Source organism: Platalea leucorodia (assembly GCF_965183815.1).
Source record: "Platalea leucorodia genome assembly, chromosome: 4".
Taxonomy (NCBI): Eukaryota; Metazoa; Chordata; class Aves; order Pelecaniformes; family Threskiornithidae; genus Platalea; species Platalea leucorodia.
Genome location: NC_138826.1, coordinates 63,390,648 through 63,415,902, shown reverse-complemented (window position 1 = coordinate 63,415,902; position 25,255 = coordinate 63,390,648). Strand labels below are relative to the sequence as shown.

Sequence of the window (25,255 nt, the reverse complement as noted above, 5' to 3'; positions counted from 1 at the left end):
GGCCCGGGGCCGCGCCGCCCCGCCGGGCTCTCCCTCGGCGGCGGGCGCACCGGGAACCGCCGCCGAGCCCCCTCCGCCGGCGGAGCGCCCCCGTCCCGCCCCGTCCCTCCCCCCGGCGGCGGGGGCGAGGCTGCCCCGCGGGTGACCCGCCCGCCGGGCGCGGCCCCACCGCATCACATGAGGGGGCAGCGCGGCCGCTCGCTCTGCCCCGCCGCCCGCCTGCCGCCTGCCTCCCTCCTCTCGCCGCCTCGCTGCAGCCCGGGCTCTGCCGAGTCAACGCGCGGATCAGGTTCCCTGCCTCCAGTATAAAAATCTCGGCGAGGAATCTCCGGCGGGAGAGAGAGACGGGGCGCGGGGAGTGAGGCGGCGGCGAGCGAGCCCGTCCGTGGGGAAGCGAAGGGACGCGCTGCGGCGGCAGCAGCAGCCGCTGCTCACCGGGGACGCCCGCGGCTCGCCCCTCTCAGCTGCGGGAGAAGAGCCTGTCGCCGCCCGAAGTAAGTCCGAGGGGCGGCGGGGGCTCCTGGGGTCCGCCCGAGGGATGGTGCCCCCCGCGCTCGCCCCCCCCCCCCTCCCGGGGGAGGGTAGGAAGCGCTTCCCCCCGTCCTGCCCCTGCCCCAGGGGACTTGCCCCGGCGGGGCTCTGCAGCCCCAGCCCCGCCTCGCCTCATCTCGCCGCCCGGGGAGAGGGGCCGTGGGGTTGGGCGGGAGCCCGGATCCGGCGGGGTGGTGGGGGGCACCTGCGGCCCCGGAGGCACCTGCCCGAGGGGCAGGCGGGGGGCGAGGGCCGGGGGTGCCCGGGAGCAGGGACGGGGTGGCGGGAGCGCTGCCGCGCCCGGCCGCCTGACGGCCGCCCCGCGCGGGGTGCCGGCGCTGGGCCGGTGCGGGGGAGCGCTGGGAAGCCGAGGCGGGGTGCGAAGGAGCGAGGTGGCGGCGGGGGACGTGGCCCAGCGGGGAAGGGAGGCGGGAGGCCTCGGGCTGGTCCGTTTCGAGAGGACAAAAGGGCAGCGGAGTGACCCCGGAGCGGCAAACCCCCTGCAGGTCCCAGTTGCCCTGTGCCAGGAATGTCCCGGCTGAGAGTCGGGATAATGAGGTTGAGTTGTACCCTTAGACCGAGTGCTTTAACTGATATTTTTCTTGGGACTTTGCCTTCTCATCCATAGTTTACTTCTGGTGGAACAACTGAATCTAGCAAGTGCTGGTAGATTTATTTAAAACTGCCGTCGTTAGTTTGTGTCTTTCATTTCCTCTGGAGGGGTCGGTTGGGAGAAGATCTGAGTTAACAACAGTGAAAACACAGTTTTCCTCCTGTTGAGCATACAGACTATTCTGCAAATGTGTTACGGTCTCCAACATTGATGTTTCTAACTCCCTTCGTCCTCTCCTTTTTAAAAGTAGAGCTTTTTATAGGGAAAGAGTAGTCTTAATTCTTCAGAGCTCATCCGCTCCTCTTACATGTTGCGGCGGGATGTCGCACACCTCTCTTCCACGCTGCAAGTGGTTTGCCTTGGCAGTGAATGTCTGCCGTGGATTAGATTAGTGGTACATGCTGAAGCTGGATGTGAACCCCAGAGACTGGTTGGTTCTTGGGAGCGTTGTGGAAAGGTTTGTAACGTGCATTAAATCCTTCCCTGTGAGATAACCATGCAGCTATGGATAGTGGTAGGTGTTTTAAGTAGATCCTGTTTGCCCTAAATGACTTGTATTACAGTGGAAGAATGCTTTACCTGTGGCTCATTAACTCTTGAACTTGCTGCCCTTTCCTTGTTTTCCCTTTGGGTCTTGATTTTTTTGAGCTTTCAGCAAAGTTCAACTTTTTGGACAAGAAATAGTGTGTAACTGCTTGTATTAGGGAGAAGGAGGGAAGGGATGGAGAGAAAGAGAGAGAAGGGAAGGATATAGGAAAAGTTGTTATAAAGAAATACTTACCTTTTACCTTTTCTAGACAGTGTGCTTGAGCTGATTTACAAAGCAAATTCTATGTGTTTTTTCCCTATGTGTTTCTGTTTCCTCCCTGCAAAGAAATAAGAATTAAAAAAAAAGGAAAAAAAAAAGTCTGAACTTTTGATCAAGAGAAATGGTCTGAATGGGGAAAGAAACCTGCATATTTGTGACAAAATTTGTTGATTTTCTGTAGTAATGAAAATTTGGAAGTGTATGGGGAGGGTACTTCATTGGAGAGGACGCACAAAAAAAACGCAGGAGCAAAAAAACCTGCTGCATAATTTAGTGACTCTTCCTAAAGAGAAGGAGAGCGGGGGTTTAATATACTCCTGTCTCTGGGCTAAGCTAAACTCTTTGGTGACTTACTACTTACAAAGCTTTGGATGAAATTGAAGGATAGAAACTTACTGACTTTAGTGTGATCCAGAGCAAGCTCTTGGGTGGAAAAAAGAGAAGCCAGCAACAAATCTTCTACAAATGGTAAGTCTTTGTTTATAGTGTAGAAGTGGCCTAAGAAAAACAGACTTTTTGCAATTATCCAGATGTTTATCACAAGTTATTTGAGACGCAGTCTGTGGCTGATACATCCTTGCCAGCAGAAGGTTAGTCTTGCTATATAGTATTACAAAACATAGTGCTGCTATCCCAGCACCATATGCTTGTATTCCTCCACGCCCATACTGACACTGAGGGCACTTTGGAGGCTTATCTTATTCCTGACACAGCTGTACTGATGGATGTTTTGTGTAGATTCATCTTTCTGTCGCTAATGTGAATGTTATTACTCCAGCAGTCACGGCTCCAGCAAGGTACTTCCCTGACATGTACTATATTTCTTCTCAATGATTCTGGGAATGGTTGTTCCTGAATCCTCAGATAACAATTAAAAATAATCCTTATCAGGAGCTCTGAAAATGCACTCATTTAACTCGTACTCTGTTTTATTTTAGTGTGTTTTTGTGGCAACAACGATAGGATTTATCAAGTGTTAGAGTGTAACAAGTGCTTTAGTGTAACACTAGGGCATTAGGGATGGAGCTGGCATTGCTTGCAAAACCTCCTGCTCTGTTCAGGCCCCTTCATTACCTACGCTCCCAACTGTGGTGTTTTCTGTGGGAACTGGTCTTTGACAATATATGCTTTGCTTCGATATTTACAACCTCTTGCTGATCAGTGTATCAAAAGCATTTTCGTTTAGAGGATTCATTTCAGGACTTTAATTGAGGAGATCTCTTTGTTTCAAGCCTCTATAATAAACCATTCAAAATGCTGTCTTTGAACGAACTAGGTCACTGTAACGCGCGCACACAGAGTGATTCTCATCTGCTTAGGGTAGCCTGCATTCGGTCGACCCATATCCCTGGTGAGCTTGTCCCTGATTTATCCTTCTTGGACTGGCTTGTTCACAGGGAGCTTATGCTGGAAATTCGCTGCTGGAGGTCATTCTCCATTCTTGGCATCTCTGGCAGCCTTAAGCTTAAATTGCAGCCTCATTTTCTATCCAATCAATACCACTCTTATGTCGCTGAGTTTCCATGGTGCCTCCAATCTTCTGTCTACATATTGATGTCTGACAGCAGGAATAGCGTTCTGTGTCGCTATATATACTTACTAAACCTGTCAAAACTATTTAGGGTCTGTCGCACTAATTTATATCCATATCCTGATATTATTTGTATCTGTCGAGCTTTGACTGATGGAACTCGCTGCACTGAGGAATCAGCCCCAACAAAGCACTCCAGGGATGGCTCAAGGGATGGACGTTTTGAGAAAGGGAAAAAGACTCTCTTCTAGAGTAGCTGGGGTAGTCTAGAATCCTTTGAGCACAATAGAGTCATTTTGAAAACATCCAAGTCTCAATGGCTCCAAGTTAATGCTTTGGAAATCATTCTCCATTGTGCTGCTCTGAATGCATAGAGGGTCCTCTCCGATGGAGCTGCGGAGAGGAAAACAGAAAAGTGGGCATTGTCAAGTGTTCAATGTGCATTTGAGGAGAGTTGGGGGAAATTTGAGTCAGTTGTCTCACATCAATTTCTTCAGCAGAAGCACTGTGGAAAAATGAAATTAAAGGAGCAAGCAATGTCTTCTGTAATGTGGATGTTTGTGTTTTACTACAATAACTCACAGAGCACTGTAGTTGTGTGGCAAACGGTATGGCAGTGTCTCTGGATTGACACAGCAGCAACTAAACAAGATGAGAAAAGGCGTATCTTCTGTGTGTCATTAACGTCCAAGGGACTAATATCTGTTATTTGTGCCAACAGTAATAGACACTGATAAAGACAAGTAGATTTTTTTATTATTATTATTATTATTAAAATATGTTTTGTAAACCGTTGATCTTGTCTCAAGCAGAGGTGGTCATCAGCTGGAGAAACTCTTTAATCTCACTGCCTTTAACATGAGCTTGATCCAGCCCATGAAATAAGAGTTGGCAGTCAGTATGGAATTTGCCGCTTAAAATTTTGTTTGCTCTGAGTTGCCAGAAGAACTGATTTTGTGATGCCAAGTTCATTAATACTTTTCAGACTCTCTTCAGGCTCCTACAGTCTTTTCACTAGTGAAAAAGCGAGGACCTTTAAGACTTAAAAGGCTCTGTTGCAGGTGGTGTTTGACGTAGTGGTAATCAAGTAGTTCAGTTTACGTTTTTAGCAATGGCTTACCTTAACATGGTAGAAAGGGCCAGTGGGACTTTACCAAACTAGACACTCACTTGGAATAAAATAAGGTGAGACATATCGGCCAAGGAATAGAATCACTGAACTATTTAAAATATCTGTCTCTACCTCCTGCAGTGGCATCATGATATTTTTTTTTTTTTTAAAACTTTTCTCATTTCCTTACTTGCTTACATATGTGGGAGTGAGTTTTTAAAAACTAGTCATCTTGCAGACTGCTTTTTAATGTCTTTCAGACCGAAGGTTGAGAGAACACAGCTGTAGGCAGTTTCATGGGAGATGAGAAGGGGGAATGTGAATAAAATAAAGAACTAGATACATTACTGATGCAGCCAGGTGATTTCCACCCCCTCCATCCCTCCACTCCAAAAAGCCTCTGCCCTTCCTTGCCTTCCCAGAATAGCAGATTGTGGTTTCAATGTGGATAACCTCTGGACCTGAGGAGTACAGCTGACTATGTCTGAGGCAAAATCCAGTTTCGTTACATTAAGAAAAATATATTAATATGTTAATTTGGGCCCTAGGAGCATGTTGCTTGGCAAGTGCCATTGATTGCATGGCAGCTGCAACAGAGGGCTAAAGACTTTTAGAGCAGAAGAGCATTACATGAGTTGGGGATTTTCTGATAAAAATAGTCTCTGAAAATAAATAGTGCTTGGGGCTCCAGCCCACTGCCATTTAGTAAACTGCAAAGTTCAATTTTAAACTGAACCTTTCTCCTCTGAGGCCTGCCACCACTATTTCAGAGCTCATTAAATGTTTCATGAGAGTGTTATAAAAATTTTCTGTCCTCATTAGTTTCTACAGAGTTCCAGTGTAGCTTGGATGTTGTAAACATCCCCTGTTTAGTTGTAGATGATACCATCATCAAGGGAGGGAAGAGAAAGAGGAGAAATTCTCTAATACCTCAGTCCAAATGCTTGTTTTGACACTGGTCCACAGCTAGCTAGCAGCGTAAATGAAATAAATTTTTGCCTTCTTTAAATAATGTTTTTGGAGCAACTCACTATCTGTACAAGTTCTCCTAGGAGTAAAACCAGACAGAACAACTGGGAGGGAAGGGGAGGCTGGGTGGGCTCTTCTTTCCTTCAGCAAGCCTCTTTCTACACACCTGGGCTGATGCTGTGTTGTCTTAGTGGGGCTGGTCCAGCTGGCACTGCAGACAGGCACAACACTAGTGATGCCAGCGATGAGGTGGAGGTAGCCTGTTTCTCAGTCTTGAGTGCAAAGTTGGTCTTGACCTTCTGAGATTGTTAAGGAAGATAGACCACTCTGCTGTTGTCTTCACCGTCTGACTTTGCTACTTGTATCTGCCTGTTGCCTTAGGTTGTCCCTAAGGGTTAGAAAGGTAAAAACCAGATAATTGTGCTCTCTAGGTATATAAGAAAGGAGGAATTCCCTGTGTATTGACACAAGCAATAAATATATAGATATATCTGTGGAAGTCAGAGTGTCCCTGTCTGATTGCAAGCAACAAAAATGGCTGAACTGGCTTCTCAAATTCAGTTCCATTGGATATCAGGCACAAAACCTGTTTTGGTTCTCAGAGCCATGTGAACAATGGCATTAGTTTCATAACCAACTAAAGATGATTTGACTATTGCATTTAAGGCTTCCTTGTTTCAACTGGATCACTAGTACAACAGATTTATTAATGTATTTATTTCTTTAGCTGTACTTCTCACACATCATGTATCTCAAAGTGCAGAAGAACCCTGGTAGTGTAGTGCAAATGTATGCGCCCATCTGTAGCCAGCAACAGAAGGCTCACAGTCTGGAGCATCTTTGCCTCCGTGACAGGAGCATCCAAAATGTGCTTAATACTGTGTGTAAGTAGTTCTCATATCAAAAACTTTGTTTTTAAAAATAACTATTTTACAGGTGTTTCATCTTTTTTTTTTTTTTTTACAGGTTTACAGCATGCAAACAACAGTGGGAAGAGTGACATTGGCTCAAAATGCCCATTTTAACATTTCTGTGATGCTCTTCTAGGCACTTTGTTAGACGTAATGGATGGATCCCTTAAGAAAGGTCTACTGTCTTTGAAAGTGCCTTAGAAATAGCCTTGGTAGAAAGATGGCACCTCTAATATGGTGCTGTCTCTGCAGTGTTATGGCACTACAAGGTCACAGTTTGCTTTTGGACAATTGGACTTCTTCCATTTCCATACTGAGATCTTTTTCAGCTCACTAAGAATCATATTTTTCCTGTCAAGCAGAGATTAATAGTAAACCAAACACACACCCTCCAACCATTATTCAGCCAAAGTTGATGCTTCAGCAAGAGCTTCATCAGAATAAGGACTATAGAATTCATAAGATTTAGAAAAGGTGCCCACCCCTTTGTTTTGGTGACAAATTCTTCAAAATAAGACACAAATGAGTTGTAATGCCAGTAAATGGTTGTGACTCTTCTTGCAGCAGAATCTTACTACTTTCATTCAAAGTGCCTTTGGAGTGAAGCACCTTTTAGTAAATTAAAGGTAAATCAAGAGATTATTCTGACACTCTGCCTTAATTCTGGTATGAAAACATTTTGTTCCTTTAGTTTGAACAATAAAAATTATGTGTTCAAAAGTAGCCTCCCCACCATATTGAACAGAAATAGTTTGAACTTTGTGTTCTGCCTAGGGTGGTTTCTCCTGGAAACCCAGTCTTCTATGGTGGTGGCTTAGCTTTCCTTCTGGTGCTGGCGAAAGGCCCCTGAGATGCTCTGATTGCTTCCTGATAGCTTCTGCCACCTGACTGCCTGGTTGTTTGCTTGGATTGCTGCCTTCCCAGAGGTCACAAAGATGTTTTTGTTTGCGCAAGAGTCATTTGCTTTTATTAGAAGCCTGCCTGGGTGCAGCTGATATGCAGTAGGGACCGAAGAATGGAAAAAATCTACTGGCTTTCCCTCTAAGGCCAACAGATAGGATTTTCAGCAATCTTCTGAAAACACTGCAAGCTTTGATTCAGGAACTTCATGTCATTTCACTTATTAAATCCTCACTTTCCTAAGCTGTCCCTTTAGCCCATGTTTCCTGTCTGATTTGCACATTGTCAGATGCTTTTGCTAATCTCTGTAGTTGATGTTTGCTTAATATTTGGCAGAAGCGTGTGTGTGTGTGATTGCCGTTGGCATGGCAGTTAGTATGATATGGCATTAGCATACTTGCTCTGTGCTGCAGGCCTCCTCCTCTTCTAGGCTTACTTATGCAGCAGGGGGACAAAAAAAAACCAGAAAGCCATGGGGGAGCCAGTTATGGTATGGTGATCCTCGGGCCAGTTTGACCAAAGACCTACAGAGTTCACATGAGCCTAAAGGCTGCCCTCATTTTCCTTCTATTACTGATCATAAATAGATCATCCACCAGCAGAGGATTTATAAAGAGCTGCAGGGATTATGGGCTGCCTCAACAGGGATAACTACATTGAATCTAGTTTTCAGGAATTTCCCCGTGCTCGCAAAATAGCGTGGGAACTGTGTTTACGGGGTGATAAAGAAGAAAAGGCAAGCTCCGCTCCCTTTGTGTTTGTTAGCTCAGGAACCTGTCTTTAAATGGGACATGGAGTTTAGTTTGTGTTTTGGACTCGTTAATATTGAGTGGCCATTGGGATTATAGGTGTATGTGTTTTAAGAGGTGTCAGCCTCTTCTCTTCAGTTATTTGTAATTTGAGCTATAGTCTTTGCACGTCTCCTGCATTGGAACAGCTTTATGGGCTATGAGTTACCTCACTGAGAACAGTGGGATTTAATTAGACAATGTAACTGTAAAAGTGCATGTGAAACCTTTGCTTGATCAGTGCCTTGATTTATAAGTTTAACACAGTTAGCGGAAATAAAAATCTCTGATGATGCAGTATGTGTTCAGGTGTGTGCCCTTTAGGAGTGGGTGGGGATGAAATCTCTTGTGAAAAGTTTTATAGCAATACATTTACTATGGGGCCTTTGGCAGCTTCACTTGATGTTTTTCTGGACATCTGTTTAAGCATGAGCTGCTCTTGTGTTTTGTGGGTTTGTTTTGGTTCTTTTTGTGGGTTTGTTTTGGTTCTTTTTTTTTTTGTGTGTGTGTGTGTGTGAAAGTCAAACTATTGTCTCCTCCACTTTCTGATGTAAACTTTTTCTGTCGGTCCATGTTAATAACTGTACCTGTCCAAGGCACGGTGTGGGCTGGGCATAATCCCTTGCCAAAAGCTGTCCCTGTACGACTGTCTGCTGCGAAGGTTCTGACTTTATCCTAATGAAAGGTGGAGGCTGCTGTCTTCCTGCTGGGATCAGCCCTTGGTTTTACCTCTGAAGGGAGAAAACTTCTGGCTTAACATCTGAAATAGTTTTGTTAAGCTGTCTGGAATCAGAAATGTAGGAAAGTGGGGAACATTTTCTCTCCCTGTCTCTACCTACCTGCAAAACTGGTCATATTTTCATGATGAAGAAAATCTGAAGTTCAAAAAGGGATGGGAATGGGAAGAAAAGCTGGTGAACTCCCTGCTCTTACTCATAATTTTGATCTAGAAAAGTTATTTTGAGGCTGCTTTCAAAAACATTTATAGATCCTTGTAGTATTTTGCAACTGAGATAATATTTACAAACACCTCTTCTTATTGGGTAGCATAATGTGCTACATTGCCCTGTCCTTTCTTTGGCTGCTTCTCTGTGCCCAAATACAGCACCTCTGTGCTAATTTTTACAAAGGGTGAGAGCTGTTGAGAATGGCGGGAGATTGGATATTGCCGTACAACGAAAGGACTAAAAAACAAAGGTGGTACACTACAGCATGTACTTTGTTCATTTATTTGCTATGTACTATAGTCTGGTTTAAATTATTTATGACTATATCTACAAGGAAGTAGTCCTTTAAATGAGAACCCCCCTTTCTTGTGCTAACCACAACTACAGGTTGAGTGGATATGGAGACTGTGCGGTTCTATAAAGAAAAAAAAGAGATGTGTAGACACTTTTCCCCAACGTTGTGCTTTACACACATGTCAAAAGCAAGTCTCTGTTTGGAGAAACTTTCCAAACTGTAGGAATGTGTGGCAAAAATGTGTTATCTAACTTCAGACTTTCCAATTGCACAACATGTACTATAAATGACAAGTTCACATCTTTCTGTATTGACACTTTCAACATGTACAATAAGGCTTTAATTCTAGTTGGGATTTTACCAACTGAGATTTCTCAAGTAATTGTGGGTGGGAATTTCTTGTCTTATTTAAATAGGAAATTCTGAAATAAACAAAAAACCCGAAGCAGGAGAAGTGTAAATTATCTAAGTCAAGAAAAATTGAGATTGAAATATTTCACATAAAGCTTATTGAAATGGAAATTTGTGAGTTACTGAATCCAAGATTTCTTTTCCAGGTCAGTGAAATTCTTGTGCGTATCTGAACACGTGCAGCACTTAGTGGGTACTGAGGGAATGGAAATGAGAACTTGAGCCTACATATGAGAATAGATACATTGGCTGCAGTAAGCTTTTCACTGATGCCCTGTGATGTCCGGCTGATGCTGTTCATTATGGCATTTTTATGATCATGATGTCTCACAAAAAGAGTGGTAAAATATACAGCAATGGGGGATGAGGAGGATTTTCCCAAACTTATCCTTTCCTGATCAGTTTACTTTTTTTTCAAAGTATACCTTTGAAAAATAGAATATAACTGTAATAATTGTAAACATTTGTAATACTCGTAAATTATTATGAAAATATTTGTATTATAAAATAATTTCTTTACAAAATAATGGTAAACAATTTTAATAATTTGTATTTGTTATTTAAAATTATTACTACTATAATTATAGAATTGAATAAAAATGGAATTTTGATTCTGTTTTTTCCCAAAGACTTGTGCATGTTCATTTCAGTTGCTCCACAGGTCATGCTGTTTGGGATTTTTTTTTTTTTTTTTTCGTTTCTCCCTATATAATCATGGCTTCTGTTGCAAAAAACATTTTAGCCTTTGTTTGGTGTTAAGTAGACCCTTAGCCTAGAATAAGTGTAGTTTTCACTGCCTGGTGCAGTGTGTGATTTGTGTGAAATGAAAGGGATTTTTTTTTATCTCATTTATATCCGTCTTCTATTCCTTCAGGTTTAAAAAAGTATTCTAGGCCTAAAAACTTTTTGGAGTAGCAGAACTTCCAAGCTGCGGCAGCTGATCCCAGGTGAGCTGCTCGCATTGTGCATCCTCTCCTACCTCTCTAGTTTCCTTGCGCAGATTCCTGTCCGGTCCCAGTTTTGCTGCCATGCAAAGGTAAACCGTTGAAGGCTGCTACTGTTTCTATATCAAAAGCTGTATCAGCCTGTGAAATAGGTCTGGATTTTTCTAAGACATGGATCTCGCCCTGTGAATAGCAGTCCAGTTGTACAAGATATGAAAGTCGATGGAAGAGCATGGGTTGAGTTCTGTAAAACCAGGGTTATGTGGACTGCTTAAAACTCTTTGCAAGTAGCCTTCATCTTCCTTAGCTTTAAATGTGCATAGATCTGAAATGGATTTTTCCCTGCACATATAAACCACACCCAAACTATTTTGCTTTTGAAGATGTATTTCCATAACTCTGAATAGCTGACGTTTCCTTAATCTTAATTCTGAATTCCTGTCTCTCTAATGTCCTTATTTTCATAACCCAAACTTCCCTTTGCTTTAACCTCTCTTCTATTTAAATAGTGTAGTAGCACAGTCTTCATAAATATTACACGTTCGCTCTTGTATCTCGTTTTCAGTGGCCTTTTACAGCCTCACGCCTAGTTCTACATCAGCAAAATGTTTTCAGCTTGTTTATTTCTAAGCATGCTCACAATTCATGCCCTTATTTTAGTGAGCACATCTAGCTGAAATTTAATCTGGCATTCTATACTTGCATTGTAGTTTCCACAGTCAAACTTCTTTCATATTATAGTTTAAAATTTTAGAAGCTCTATTATAAATCTTTGTCTAGTCTGAAAAGACTCTTCTGCTAAGCACAGGGATATGACATCTTTTGTCTCCAGGACTTTTTTGGTGTCTAGAAGTTAATTCAGTAATCACTGGTATACAGTAGTATGTAAGCACATATATTCTTGTTCCATTAGACTTCAATGTGTTTGTGGTGGATTTTATCTGATATTTTTGTTGTTTGGTTGCCTGGGTAGTTGTGAGGACAAGGACCTCCATATTGTTGACTAATACCGTTTTATATAAGCAGCACATTTTGTTGCCTTGTTTTTCATTCTTTCTTTCAGATACTTCATAAATGCACTTGACAATACTAATCCTAGGCTGATCCTTGGTGTGCTACAACCCCCTTCTGTAGGAAGAACTGGTTATTGTTCTTACCCTGGGATTCTCAGTCACTTGACTAATATTTAAAGAGTGATAGGACCTTACCTCTTATCCCAAGATTACCAGGCTCTCCTAATAGTTTGTTTCAAAGTCTTTGAAAATCCAGGCAATTTACATCTAGTGCAAAATAGCCAGGTTAAGTTTTTAAAGGCTTCTTGTAGATTAGCGAGGCGTGATTTATCATTGTGAAAAATGTGCTTTTTATAGACTTTGCTAGTTTGTGAGGCTTCTGTTTCAGGCTAGCTGGTTTACACTTGCCTTTAACTCATTTTTCTCAGCTCTGGAAATGCAGTTTAGTGCAATTGAATTTCTCAAGTTGTTTCTTTTTTTTTTAATTTACTTTATTTTATTTCTCGTAACTCTGTCTGGCAGTTCTACCTCAAGTTCTTTACTTGTATCGCCCTCAGGCATGCATCTCTCTCCCCTGCTTTGAAGTGAAAACTGAAGCAGAGGAGCCATTTAACTTCTATGCAATATCTTTTTCTGCCCTCATTGACTTCTTTGCATCAGGGTAGTCTGCCGTATAGTCTACAGGACCCAGCAGCTCTTATGGAGTTCCATTTTCCCGTGTGCTTAAGGAGTGCCTTATTACTTGTCACTATGTATTTGCCTCCTTGTTCCTCAACCTTGCTCTTGGACCTCTTAATCTCCATTTTGCATCTCACCTGCCAAAGTTGTTCTTTCCTATTAGTTTCACTCGGGCTGGATTTCCATTTTCTTTCTCTTAAGGATATTCTGTGAGTTAATAAGTTCTTAAAATACATTTGAGAAGTTTTTTTGTTTGTTTTATTTTTTTTTTTTCTTCCTTCTTTTCTCTGAGTGGCCAGGAGTATGATCAGTGATTACACTTTGGCATCCTTTCAGAATATCTGTGCTCATTCCTTGCATGCCTTATTAAAGGAAGGCTCGCAGGGAACGGAACGAAGTGACTCCCAAATACTGTGCTTCTTGAAGCCTACTTCTCTTAGGACTGGTGACGACCTCCCAGTCATAGCATCCACCATAATCATGTAATAACTTTGGGGAGAAGATTTCAAAGGATTGAGAGATAATTCTGTATTTACATCCTATAGAAATGCATCTGAACTGTGGCAATTTTCCCTTTGGAAATGAGTCTGGAAATGTAGCCCTGTCTAATTCCTGAATAAATTCTTTTCCATTGTTTGGGACTAACTTATTGTAGCCTTTCCTTCTGCAAGCTTCACACCAGCTGCCACCATATCAATTGGTTATGCTGAGAAGAAAACACTTATAAAAATTATCTCCTTTTTCACATTTCTAGGAAAATGGTAATGTTGTCATAATTTGATCACCAAGTATTTTAAGTCTGTCATCTCTGGTCTGAATTGGAGGCTTGTATTCTACCATCCTCGAGACAGTAGCTCAGAATTTGTAGTTGGAAACACTCTCCTAAAGTACCTCCCTGTGAGGAAACGCTCACTGAAGGGAGCCTGAAAAGTCAGATTTGTACTTCTGACTTCTTCCTCTTTCTTACCTGGTGTGTGTGCAAGTATAGCTCAAGATTGTATGTCTTCTCCTTTTAGAAGAATCCCCTCTAAGCATTTTAGCTAAAGGCCTGACCTAAAGTCCACCGAAGCAACTAAATACATATATAAATATATAGATTCATTGTGATTTAGATTGGCTGTATAATTTGTCATTAACACTTCTTGTGTTACTGCCTTTTTTTTGATTAACACTTGAGCAAACTGTGCTCCAGGAAGCTGTTTGTGATACCAGAAATGCAAGCTGATTGCACTCACATACATCTGATTTGATGCCCTGATGCTTTCCAGCTGTGGTAAATGGACAACTATTTGAAAACAAGCATGTTTTCAGAGTTGGAATATCCTGTGAAAACTACCCATTTTCCCTTAAGTCTGGCTGTGTTCAGTTAATCTGATGCTGATTTACTCTCCTAGCATCCTACAGAGAATGTTTTTAATATTAAACTTCTCGTAGTAACACTTACGCTTCTAAAATGTTTTTCATTTAACTCCTAGAATTATTCATATTCTGGGCAAAATTGATGCCTCCTCCCTCAATTTCTGTTATGGAAAATCAAGACTTAGCAAGTTGTGGTTACAGGTACTTTAAGATAATTACCTTTTAAGTAATGAATCCCAAAGCAAATCTTTGTTTTTTTGAACGGGAGGAATCTTTTGTTTCATCCTTTATTTCAGAGCTATCCTACATGCTCAGTGTTGGTGGGAAGGACAGGGTTTGAGGACCCACTTATGTGCTTGCTCCTCAGCAGGTCGGGAGCAGCCCCTTCCCTAGGTTGCATCTCTGTGCACAGATGGAGTGAGAGAGACGGGACAGTAGTGTGTTATCATCAACTGATGTCGCAACAATCTCAAAACCTCTGTGCATCTTTTTTTTTTTTTTTTTTGATGCAAGCTGGCATCTCTTTATCAGAAGCAAACCATTTTACACAAACATATGCCAAGAGCAGGAGGGGAAGGCTAATTGATCAGGAAGACAGAAATGGGCTTCTGTATTTAACAGTTTTTTTTTTTTTTTTGTGCTAGTGGAACAAGATTTATAGTCATGATTACTAATCATAGAGGTCGCTTGAGCCCTTTCTTAAATTCATATCTTTAGAGAAAAGCATCTGTAAAGGAATATATAGAGAAGAAAGAGGCAGTTATGAACCTCAGCTAGGTGGTGCATGCAATTGTTCTGCCTTAATTTTTAGCAAACTAGTGCACGCAAGGTAGGTACATTGCCACTTGTAAGCCCTGTCTCTCAGCATTTCCACATAAGCTTGTTAACTGGATTGGGCTGGACTTAAGAAAGAGCTCATTCCTATTCTTGATGTGCTCAAGTGGCTTTTATGTAGGGTGCTGTGAGTGGGCACAAGGGCTTGTCATGATGCGAGTCACTAAATGTGTTACAGCTTTTGCCATGACACACGCAGCATCAGCAGTAACAGAAGCCAACCAAGGCTGCAGTTACCCTCCTGCTTCTAACGATACCGCTTTTAGATCACCTGCGTACGATGCCTCTGTGTGTGGCAAATGAAGGGGTGACAAGTAGCTTTTGTTTAAAGTAAACCATTGTTTAGGTGGAAGAAGAAGACAAATGTGTCTGTTTTTGATGGTACTCCACTGCACATAGGCTTTGGAAATGAAATAACTTGACCTTTCTTAATAGCACACCTGTGTTTCACATCCAGCTGCTGTTGCTGCTGGACTGAACCTCATAGTTAATATACTGATGAGAGCTCAATGGAAATGTTTTTGTTGTACGACAGGTAGAAACAAAGACCTCTAGCCTCTTGGGACTGGAGTGAGCCTTCAGCTTTGGATGGTGGGTCTGTAAGATTTGATGGCTCTGTTAACACAGCAGTGTCATATTAGCCCATCGATAATGCTAGTGTACTCTGCTGCTCTCATGTTCCCCCTGCCAGCTCACACAGGATTCACGGTGTTGTCTTATGGTGTGCTTTTCTGTACGTGTGGTTTGCAGGCAGCTTGTGAGGTGCCAGCGTAGCCTGCCATTGATCCCATTCTCCTCCTTCTCTGTTTGCATGGTGAAGCAGAAAGCACGCATGTAGAACTTGCAAATCACAGCAACAGAGGTCACAAGCACAGTAAAAGTTGAAATGATCCTGACAAATTGGATGGTTTCTCTGCAATTGAGAGAGTTTTTCACAGAAAAATGAAACATGCTGTCCTTTGGGGTTAATAAAATAGGCACACATAGAACTTGGAAACATGGTTGTAGGATAGCAGGAGAAGGTCTGACAGCAGTTTCTGTATGCTGCAGAGGATGCTGAGTGTTCATCTGCTAACCCAGTCACTCCAGGACAGCTGAGCTCTAGTCGTGGTTTGTATGGGTTGCTAATAACTTTGATGCACAGGGACTAATGTAGCTACTGGATGCTTTCAGTCATGACGCATTTTGGCCTGAGAATTTGTGTCTCCAAGTGAGAATTGAGTGGAGTAGCTGGAACGTGTTTGACCACATTTGATGCTACTTCAGCATCTGCCTCTTTAGAGGCTGGGTTTTTTAGGTGGAGATCTCTCACAGCATTTGGGTTCGGCATTTGTGATTCCTGCGACATCTGCCAGAGCTATCAAGACAGATGAAGGTGGTGTCCAAGAAGGGACTGAAGGACAAGGTGCTCTAAACCTGAGGACAAAGAAATTTTACAATGTGCTATGACAAACCAAGGCAGGACTCACCAAGAACTTCCCGTTGCCTAACGTTCATTGTAAAACCAGCTAAGCTGCCGTGCTCTTATGCCCCTTTCCCAGGGCCGGGTCTGGGATGGCAGGTGGAGCGGCTGGGATAAAGGGCTTTCATGTTGCGGGGGCAGTGGATGCTGCAGGTAGCGATTAAGAGGTGCTGGCAGTGTGGTGGTAGGGAGTACAGTGACACAGATGACTGGGGTGGCAATGCATCTTTTTGTTTTTTTGTTTTTTTGTTTTTTTTTTTTCCCCTTGTGGCTAGAACAGCACTGTGAATACAGAGGAGGTGCTGTAGGATAAGACACATGGTTTTATGAAAGTCCAAGAGAAATAAAGTGGTGCAGACACAGTGTGAAAGGCATTTGCAGAGCTGTGCGTGGGAAGGCTACATTTCACTTGCCTGCAGCCAGCTTGGTGTAGCTAATAGTATTTAATGCTCTGTTGTTTGTTTGTTTGTTTGTTTGGGTTGTGTGTCCGTGTCCTGTCCCCCCCCCCCCCCCCCCCCCCTTTTTAAGCAATGTATTTACCTCATAAGGGAAAAAGAAATCTTATTCATGTATGTAGTACCTTTCTGGGCACTAGGAACTGCAGTTTGCAGTTGACACAAACACATTTATTCCTGGCTGAATAAGCTGTTCCTGAGATGCTGTGGGCCTATTCCTAAGCAGGCGTGTGATCGGGCTTCCATGGAAATCTGCCTTTCTGTGTCATACTGTCAATTCAAAAGGCTTCAGGAGCTTTTTAAAAGCTGGTCATGATCTGGGCCCATTTCTGGTTGGTCTCCCTCATTCCCTTGGCTATTCTAACCGCTTCTTTAATTTACAGCACCTGAGGCTTGAGGGGAAATCCCATCACAAATCTACCTGGAGTCTCCAGATTCTTTACTGCATACAGAGTTCAGGCTTTCTCTTGCTCTCATTGGGGAAAAAAAAAAAATAAAAATCTGTTGCTGACAGCAAATTGGGTTAAAAAGGCAAGAGATGAAATAAATATACCTTATAGCTTCCTTGGATGTAAGGACAAGTGAGTGGAGTATGAGACTGCAAGGGAGATCAGAGGCAGATCTCCTTCAAAGATGATTCTCCAGGCAGGTGAGGATGGCAGAAAGTTTGCAGACTATTTGAGGAAGTTGGTGTCATAGTGCTTCTCAGAAGCCTGGGTGTTAAATAGTGTCTCTTTCCCATTTTCCCAGTCACACAGCTGCATAAGATAAAACCTTCATCAAGCTCCTAGACCTTGGGCTGGTCTTGCAAAATCAAGCCAGCCGTTGTGAGAGGGGTTAATTCACACCATCACCACAGAAGACAAAATGGATCTTTGAAACAAACGTGGTGGTGGGGGTAAACCCATCAATCATGTGAATACTGCTTTACAGTAGTTCACAACTGCAGCTTTTTTCTTAAGCAAGGGCTGGCTGAGTCCGATCAATCCCTTGGCTCTCAAATAGGTCTCAGCAGGCAGTAGCTTGCTCCTTGTGGGTTTGTATGTACATGAAAGCCCACTTTATATTAACTCTGTGGAATAGTATTTTTTTTCCTCTCTCTAAACCCCTTAGCGCTAATTCAGTGTAATTATACTCATTGAATACAGTACTGACAGCCCCACTCCTCCCCCTTTCCTGTCAGGATATTGGCCTAAAAATCACTAGATGAAGAAAATCCAAAACAATGATGGGATTCATTGTTCTGGCCTTCTACATAGGTTTTTATTATTTTAATGTAACCCATTGGTCACACTTTCAAGTATTTCCTTTAAAGCTGAAGACTGAAAATACATTTTTATTTTTTGTTTTAAAAATTAATGAAGAATTACACTTTAGGCTTTAAGGAAAATACTGCAAAACTCATTACTAACTGAGCATTGGCGTCATTATTAACAGCCTGAGGCTGCTGAGGGCCTCTATCTACGTTTTTGGAAATGGGGAAAGGTGCCAGGAAAAGGCAGGGAGCCTCTTTCCACCTGTTCCTTCCCCTGTCTATGTCTGCGTCTCAGTGATGGGTGGCATTTTCCCTGTTGTGTTTTCAGGGCTGCAAAATAAAGGTGCAGGTGTCTTAGCACAGCATGTTGTAGTCCTTTCTAGTTCCATATGTGTGAATGAAGCTTATGTAGTGGGAAATATCTGGAAAGCAGTGACTAAAAAGGATTTTAGGGGTCGTAGGAAGTAGGCATTGGCACGTGAGCTCTGAATGTAGTACTGTGGAGAAATGTCTCAAACCAATTCTTAGGCATATAAATGAGAGGGGCAGACTAGGACGATGGTGCTGATGAGAGAGATACCAGGATAAAAAGAAATGTCTCAAACCAATTCTTAGGCATATAAGTGAGAGGGGCAGACTAGGACGATGGTGCTGATGAGAGAGATACCAGGATAAGACATTCTGTCTTTGTGTCAACATTTTCAAAAGGTGCAAAAAAGAAAAAGGAAAGGAAAAACTCTCCAACAAACTAATGGCTGGAGAAAGTTTGCTTTGTGGCTTAAAGAGCTTAGTCTGCCTGACAGACTCAAAAAGAACAGATAACCACAATATAAATATCTTTTAGGGAAGAAAAATAACAAGTACTGAAAGCCTCTATAACTTACTGGGGAAAGCCATGATAAGAAAAATTCAATTACAAACTAATTTACTATTTTACAGTGTTGATGGTGGGAGGGAGGATGATAATTTCACAGAAGCTTTCATAGGAGGCAGTGGATCCCTCATCTTACGAAGCCTAAATGGCAAATGTGGAGTTGTGGATTCCAGAAGATTGGCACAAGGAACTAACTTGGGGCTTTTGCATAGGGACATCCATTTTGTCTTGACAGAAGAGTTTTTCTCAGCTGCTCAGAGGTGAAATGTGGGCAGGTCAGCGAAGCAGAAGTCTGTGTTTTAAAAGATAGCAAATGTGTCCTGCTTTAACAAGTAAGGGAGTTCTCTTTTTAACTGTCATACACAAAGCCTGTAATTTAGGTGCCAATTTGCTTCCTACAAAGGCTGTAACATGTTGCAAGTCACACTACTTGTGTTGCCCTTCATCATATCAACTTGTAACTCAATTGCTGTAAACCTAGTGGGATAGAGCCAAACATCACGTGAAAAACAGAGTGAACAGGGAAACATGCATTATAGAAACTAAAACGGCCATGCTGGGAGGGCATTTACCATTAAAGTACAGAGTTGCTTACTCCTTCCTTTCTAAGTGTGGATTTTTTATTTTTGTTTTTGTGTTTTTTTTTTTTTTTTTTTTCTTTTTCTTCCCCCCTGCTTACCTTGCCTTAGTGGAAAGGTAGCTAAGTGTGTGCTTTCCTTTCCAATCAAGAGTGATTTTCTTGATAGCAGACAGGCAGACCACAGCCCTTATTCCTGAAACCCCGGCCCTTTAGCACAAAATGTCTCCATCCAAGCATTTTCTTACTGTCTTTAGGTCTTGGCTGTATAAAGCCTCTTGGAAAAGTGAATCTGAATGAAGAAAAACATGCATTTGTGAGATAGGCAGATTGTGTCAATTTTTTAACGTAGACAATTCTCTTTAGAGTGAAATAAGCTGGATCAAACTAAGGTGTTGCCAATTCAAAGAAGAGTGTCCACACCATTGTGTGCTATTTCTTGCCTACTTTTAGTTGGAGAATGTGCAAGCTGTGCAGGGATAAGGAGGTCTTCTGGATTTCACAAGACTGAGGAAACAGAGGCATTAGAGAGGAGGAGGGTGTCAGCTTTATTGGCTTCCTTTGCTCATGGGATTGAGGGACCTTTATTTATGCTTTTCTAGTCATGCAGATAAGCTAGTTCTGTTTCCAGAATCAGGAGAAATGCTGATTTTTTCTCTCATTGAGAAGAATGATGGAGCTTAGCAGCTTTGAACTCTAGTTCAGTTTGAGCACTGGCTATAGTTATAATAAATTGCTGGCTTTATTTAAGAAGATTCTGAAAGATCAAATTCCCAATAGGGTTTTCGCAAATGGGAAAAACTTGTTTGTTTCTCTCTCTGAGAATATGGAACTGTTCCACAAAGTACATTTCCTTAAATTAGGTTTTCATGTGTAATACAACTTGGGTGGGGAGGACGGGGCAAAAAGCAGAAGTTGTAAGCCTGTGATGTGGGAAGTGGCTATAACCCACATCAGTTCCCCAGATCTTAGAGCAGCCTCTGTTCTCTCTTTCTCCTGCTTTGTTTTATGCAAAGGTCATGCTTCCCCAGTGACCATTAGGATGCATTACCTTTTGTTTTATCTCTGTGATTAATGTTGCCTAATTTAATGATGATGATGATGTAGTGGAACCATCTGGTGATTCAACTTCAAAAGGCTGAAGCTCTAGGCTGAAAACTTTGGATAGGACTGCCAGCACTGGGCCAACCCGGTTCCTGTAGAGTAGGGGGAAAGTAATTTTGGATTTCTAGAGCTGATGAGATATTTCTTCTCTAGCTTTATGCAGGTAGCTCCTCCTATTGCTACATAAGTGTTTTCAACATGTTTTGTTGTTTAGGTGAAGGCATGTTAATTTTGAACTTTCTTCTGTGAGTAGTTGCCTAGATGGCAAACCTTCTAGCCCAAGAGAGAACTTTTGTTTAAACAACACAGACAGTAAGTATTACAGGAGCCAGATAATTGCAGGTAAGTAGGCATCTTGATGAGATTAGAAGGGCAGCAGTAGATACAACAAACAGAGGCTTATACCTTATGAGCTATGCTGATTAGCTCCTAGTCCTTAAGCAGACTTTACTGAACTCTGCCTTGTTGAATTGTTCTCTCTTGGGACACCGTTTTCCAATTTGTATTGCTCACTCAGAAGATCCATCCATGCTACCTTTTAGGTAGTTGTGAGCTGCCAAAGCTGAGAGTTCAAACCCTGGAGCACACTGAATTGGGGAACAGCAGCCAGGAGCTGGTGCTCTTGCTGAACAGATGGTGACCCAGAAAAGCTGTATGCTCAGCATTAAGTACTTAATGACATGCAGGTGTCCTTCATGGTTTGGAGCACTGAAGTTTTTAAATTTACTGTAGGAAGTTGGTTACTTTGAAGACCAAATGAGGCTTCCCACCTCTGTGGAGCCATTTGTGGCACAATTTACTGCTACCAAAATCTATCCACTTAACATAAACAGATGTGCAGCACAGAGCTGACCTGAACTTCCCTACAGTGGGAATTAAGCAGGGATCAACCAGAGACATCTTCATTCAAGACAATTCAAAGTCTTAGCCTGAGGCCACCAGAGAGAAGAACCATTTAGAGGGTAATTCCTCGCTAAGATATTACTGTTATCTGTTCTTAGCACTAAAACAAGTTGTTTTAGACCAGAGCTGTGTGGTTGCTCTGCCTGTGTGGAATAGCATCATCCTATTAGAATCATTAAGGTTGGAAAAGACCCTTAAGATCATTGAGTCCAACCGTTAACCTATCACTGCCAAGTCCACCACTACACCATGTCCTCAAACACCACATCTACCCATCTTTTAAATACCTCCAGGGATGGAGACTCAACCACTTCCCTGGGAAGCCTGTTCCCATGCCTGACTACCCTTTCGGTGAAGTTTTTCCTAATATCCAACCTAAACTTCCCCTGGTGCAGCTTGAGGCTGTTTCCTCTCATCCTATTAACTATTGCCACGCCCTGAATAAACAGTCATTTTTGATAACTAGCAAAAACTTTCCTAAGTGATCTCTTTCTTTCTGTTTGCAAGCCAGCTTTTGAAGAGGCAAAGCCACGGGTCCATGGGGGTGGGGAGAGAGGAAGAGGTCTGCAGGCCAGAGGAATGGGGAAGATGAGGCAAAGTGGGAGGGCCAGCACTGTAAGGTTGCTCAGGCTCTTTCTTTTCCCCCTCTGCTGTGTTGCAGTGCTTTCCCTTCTGTCCTCAAGTCTATGAGCTTGTAGCATTACTTCTGGCTCTTCTACATCTGGAGAGTTGCTTCTCATGAAGGACAAGGCATAGCGAGGTAGCAGTGATTCTGCGTCATGCCTTCAGTGCTGTCATCCTTATGTGGTGAAATGTGCTTCACTAGCTTTAACAGCTGATACCTGCGGTCTTAGTGAGCTTTTGGGTATTTGGAGGGAATGATTCCCCTGTAACAGGAGATGAGCAACAAGGTAAAAACCCCACCTCAGTAGCAGGCATTCAGCAGGTGAAAAGGAGCATTATCTGTGCCTGCTTCCATTTTTGATAGACACGTTTTGATATCTGTGGAAGAGAGACTTGGGAGCAATGGAGAATGCCAGCTTTAGTTTCAGTTCATTTGTATACAAGTTGTCACTTCTATTTTTCTTTTTTTCAAAAGGCTTTGTGAATATACTGGGTCCCTCTCACTGTGACTCACAGGCTGTATATACTACCTTCAGTAGCAGTGATCTGTTCTTTGAGCCAAGGGGCTCCGGGAGGTCATGCCTGTACTGTTGGCAGAGGCACAGCTGAAGTGAGCCTTTCTCCTTGTGTGCCTGAACTCCCTTCCCTGGGGATTGCCTGGGGTGGCTCAGGCTAGAGCTAGAGTATGAGCCACCACAGAGGGTAATACAGGTTATCAAAAAGCTGAAGCTTAAGTAAGAGCTCTGAGCCTCAGCTCACTGGCCAGCAGAGGTGCTAATGCCATTCCCAGGCTTGGCATCTTGGTCACTGAATTAGCAATGAATAAAGCTTAATGATTCCTGCCTCTCAGGTGATACCTTTTTCACTAGAATGCTAAAAAAGGAATGAAATTGCAGCAAAGGGATTGGGGGGAATGAATGAGAATCATGCCTGATTAGCTTTCGGAAGGAGGAAAAAGAATCTCATGGTTCAGATGGTAATCGTTCTGCAAGGGGCAACTATCTCCTGGAGTTATCACTTAATCTCTAGGTAGGCTTTCTTCTGAGTCAGACTTAACGGATCAGCTTTGGACTGGCCTTCAGTGAAAAGGAGAACTGCATTATCATTTCTCTGTCAGGATAAGGCAAGAAGGCCATCTTAGGTAAGAATTTGCCTCTTACTGAGATCTGCCCATTACAGCTTTTCTCCCATAACCATCCCAAAGTGCCCTACTGGCTTCTGCCTAATTTTTGGTATGCTTGAGATGAATTTTGACTGGTTATTCTGGGAAGTGATTAATGGTAGAAGTATCATAGTATAATCTATGACACTCTTATCTAATACCTTCGCAAAAGATTCTGGGTTTAGGGAATCACTTGCCCCTGCTTCTTGCCTTCCTTCTGTCCTGCTTCTCTCTTTTTTCAAGTGCTGCAGGCAAATATGCTCTTTGGAGCTGCTGCATCTCAGACTTTCCCTTCTCTCCTTTTCCCTTTCTTTCTGTCACTGGCATCAGCAAGCTTCCTCAGCTCTGTAGGACAGCATGCAATAGCACTGTTTCCTTCGTCTGACGTTGGGATACATGGTGTCATTTAATTTTTTTTTTCCTTTTACTGTGCATCTGTAGATGCCGCGAAAGAAGGAGCTCTTTGCCAATGCAGTTGTAGTGAGGTTGTGAGAAACGGAGGGATTGGAGAACCAGAACACCGGTGCTATGTCTGAGTGAATAAGCTATTGCCTTTTCAGTGCATTTGCTCCCTAGTGCTAAAAATTGCCTTGATATTTGATTGATATCACATATCAAGACAAATCAAGCTACGTGATGCAGAGGTGATGGGGAGGAAAGGCAGGTGTAGGCATTGGGGGCAAAATCCCTCTGAAGTAGGAGATTTGATGAAGAGAATTTAAACACTACAAACATAGCTTTGTTTCCAGTTATATTTTTTCCTTGCAATGAGCTGCCCATCCTTTTTAGGCTTTCACTGCAATTTCTTTTCAGGCATTTCTCCCTTCTCCCCTCAAATTTCCATCCTTTCCTGGTAATCTGACAAGAAATTCTATCTGGGGAAGGGGCTGAGGAAATAACCCCTCCTCCCCAAATAACAGCATCTTTCTTGGTGGAATCTGCAGTTTTTGCAAATGAACTATGTTCCCTCACACCTCCTGTGCTTTTCTTTTTCAAATCACATAACTTCCTGCATGAGGTAACCTTTTCTATCTCAGTCTGTCTCTCTCCCTTGCTTGCTCTCCCTCTGGCTTGCTTTTCAGTCAGCGTTGCTCTCTGGGTCCCTTGCTCAGTGATGAATGAGTTTCATTCATCTTTCTTTTGGGGGCTCTGTGAAAAGCTTTAGACTTTGCCTGCTCCCATTTTTTTGCTCAGCTATTCATTTCCATGGCAATGGAGAAAGGAGGGGGGCAGCAGAGTGGGTGGCAGTGGGGCCAGAGGTCAAGAGTGGCCACTTTCTGAATTAGAGCTTTGAATTCCATTAAAGGTGACATGTTGTAACCTGGAGTAACTCTCCAAGAACTTGGCTGTCAAAGTCATCAAAGCAAAGGGAGAGGGAGGCAGGAGAAAGAGAGAGATCAGAGGAGGAGGAACCCAAGAGCTTGGAGTTGCTGTCAGGATTACATCTGGTGACTTAATATAGGGGTAGTTCATTTGTGTTGCCACACATTGTGCTTCAGTGAGGCCGTGCTCCGAAGTCCGCACGCGGATGGGCGTGTGAGGTAGAGAGGATTCCCCTCATCCTTTGATCAACAAATGTAATCTTCTGATTAAATAAACAACCCTTCCCCTCCAAGAAATGGGAGGGGGGAATTGAGTATAGATAAGTATCCTGGCCACTTTGGGATGTCATTAGGTTATTTTTTCATTTCTTTCACTGAGGTGCCAGGAGGACTCTGCCAACAAAGATGAGGGATGTTTTCTTGGCATTGTACAAGCAGTCACTGAGAGAAAGTCTGTGTCCCAGAAGACAGCACATGAAGTAGAGCAAAGTTTATCAAGCTGTTTCCTAACATCCAAAATTTAGGTGTTTTAAAAACATTAAATTTGGAAACTTGCCAATCCCTATATTAAAAAAACAAAACCAAAAGAAAACCTGCTGAATTTTGTCATTTGCAGATGTTTCTCTGAAGGTTAATTATTGGGGAATCGGAAGGAGGCACCAGAACCTCATATATTCTGAATTCACGTCCCCTCTTTGAATGGTCTCATAACGGTGGTAATCAGGGTCTGTGTTAAAACTCTCTTTTCTCACTTATGCCACCTGATGAGCCAGTGGTTCAAAGCAGAATTTTCTGTTAGTTCCCCGAGTGCATGATCTTGCTTCTGGTACTCTTGAGTTTCAGAACTTGTTATCCCTCCATCCCCGGGGTTATC

General features: G+C 42.8%; 1 protein-coding gene across 2 annotated transcripts in view; it reads left to right on the top strand.

Annotated features, from left to right (window-relative positions):
• Positions 1–378: 378 nt before the first annotated feature.
• Positions 379–25,255, top strand: part of PTN (pleiotrophin) — a 73,133-nt gene continuing 48,256 nt past the window's right edge. For both annotated transcript variants that reach the window (XM_082308568.1, XM_082308567.1), the window contains exon 1: positions 379–494. The gene's annotated coding sequence lies outside the window, so the exon portion shown is untranslated. The remainder of the gene's footprint in view (positions 495–25,255) is intronic.